Here is a 2,143-nt window from a genome sequence, read left to right as displayed (position 1 = left end):
CTGGTACAGCTGCCTGGTATAACTCACTGGTACAGCTGCCTGGTATAACTCACTGGTACAGCTGCCTGGTATAACTCACTGGTAGGGCAAACTAGCAGCACTGCTGCCGGGGGGAGAGCCAGGGCTAGTAGCAGTCGTGCGCTTGTAACAGAGACACAGGCCGTTCATCTCCCCCGCCAGCGTGAAGCCTTCAGGGGCTATTTTGCTGCTGCTTAACACAATAATGTCCGTCACCACCTGAGGAAATAACTCATTTATGTACAATATAAATAATAATAAAAAATATAACTCAGTACTCACTGCAGTGAGTGAAAGAGAGCGCATTTTCTCGTCGGCGAAAACGTGAAGTCACGGACAAACAGACAGACGGACGGACGGCCTGAGAAATAACTCATTTATGTAAAACAAAAATAATACAAATAAATATAACTCAGTACTCACTGCAGTGAGTGACAGAGAGAGCATTTTCTCGTTGATGGAAACGTGAAGTCACGGACGGACGGACATGGCGAGCACAATAGTGCATTTTTTCCATAAATGAGAAAATGCACTAAAAACAAGATTATCATCACCATGGGCATACAAAGTGACACATATACATAGCATACATTTTTTTTGTCCACCAAAACCATAAATTTAATATAAATCTTGTCTGCTTCATTATTGCCGTTATCATAATGATGCCACCAACCAAAAGAAGCTTTTATAGAATTTTGTTAGAATACAATACAGTAGTAGATGTTGTCTATGGAACAACTGGAAAGGGAACAAAGTCATGCTAGGCAATCAATGTCAAGTTGCAACTTCATTTTGTCTGATGTACAGATGGATAACAACAGTAAACCTGAACAGTAACCAGTCACTGACCACTCACCGCTAGATTATGATTCGATGAGAATTTTTCCACAGTTACGACTTCGTTAGACTGCTCCAGCTAAAAATTTCATTTTTTCCTATACGTATCAGCACTCATCAGTAAAACACACGTTTGATAGTGATCTCCACTTACCAAGTTACCAGGACCAGGACTCAGGAGCTCTAAACCGTGCATCAAAAATTCTAAAAATGTGTTCTTTCCGTTTCCGCTTCTACATTAGACGGAGTATTTCCGCTTGAATCATGGGGTCTTGTTTTTCGCTAAAAAAAATAGTGGTAAACCCTGCTACCGTTAGCCCAGGCCCCAGATTAGTAACATAACGAAAAAAAAATATTTCATCTGTTGAAAAATACGTTTAATTTATTCACATATTTCTAAATTTACAGATGCAATAACGGAGTAGTTGTGGCAATAAATAGACGCCAGTTCGTTGTAGCCTCGGCCCTCGAGACCTAGCCTACCTAGACCTGACTCCGTGTCTCCGCCTGCCTCGGAAAATCAGTCACGCACAGCTCGCAGACAATATACTTCCTCGACCTCAAATCGTAATCACAATATGGAAAATATTGTAACTGTTGTAATCTTAATTGTTGGAGGAGCATTGTTAGCGATAATTGTGTCGGCTATATGTGGAAAAAGAAAACTGCAAAGACATAAAGAATTCAGCCGAAAAGATCCTCATGTTCCAGGTTCAGAAACTCATAAGGTGGGCACATTAAATTGGCAGAATTGTAGATGTAGTACCTGCTGGTAGCCTGAGTGTGAGTGGTAGGTGAATAATTTTTGTAGGCCTAACTATCTAGATTTGTACATGAAGTTTTGCTTTTTTTTTTTTTTTGTAGTAAAGAAGAAATCATTCCACAAAAATTTTCTTGCAATTGACACTTGACTTGACAATTGACATTGTTGACAATTAAGGTACCTACCTATGTAATTTAATGCAAAAGTTGCCATTGATTGAATGCAAATTTAAATTGTTCTTCAATAAAAATGAAATAATATAGTTAACAAATAGGCTAGGCTACATCATGTTGTAGCCTGTAGGTATTTGTATAAATGATGAATTGATTTATTCTTAAAATTCTGGTGAAAATTTTGTGCTGTACGTATTCTATTATTAAGAATGTATATAATTTTTAGTATAGAGTGACAAGTGTAGCTCAATCCATGGCAAATTTGATGGTATAGGCCTAGTAATAGTACCTAAAGACAAAGAGCAGAAGCATTGCTTGTATAATGCTTTAATTATATTTATGAATTTATTTT

At 37.9% G+C, this 2,143-nt stretch overlaps 1 protein-coding gene across 1 annotated transcript in view; it reads right to left on the bottom strand.

Annotated features, from left to right (window-relative positions):
- The window catches only part of LOC108666598 (multivesicular body subunit 12B), a gene marked incomplete in the record, with an annotated part of 10,500 nt that extends 9,384 nt beyond the window's left edge, over positions 1 to 1,116 (bottom strand). Inside the window, 1 exon segment of the mRNA XM_047881906.1 lies at positions 875 to 1,116.
- Between the last annotated feature and the right edge of the window lie 1,027 nt (positions 1,117 to 2,143).

This window comes from Hyalella azteca, unplaced genomic scaffold (assembly GCF_000764305.2).
Source record: "Hyalella azteca isolate HAZT.00-mixed unplaced genomic scaffold, Hazt_2.0.2 contig9107, whole genome shotgun sequence".
Taxonomy (NCBI): domain Eukaryota; kingdom Metazoa; phylum Arthropoda; class Malacostraca; order Amphipoda; family Hyalellidae; genus Hyalella; species Hyalella azteca.
This window is presented reverse-complemented; position numbering and strand designations above follow the sequence as displayed.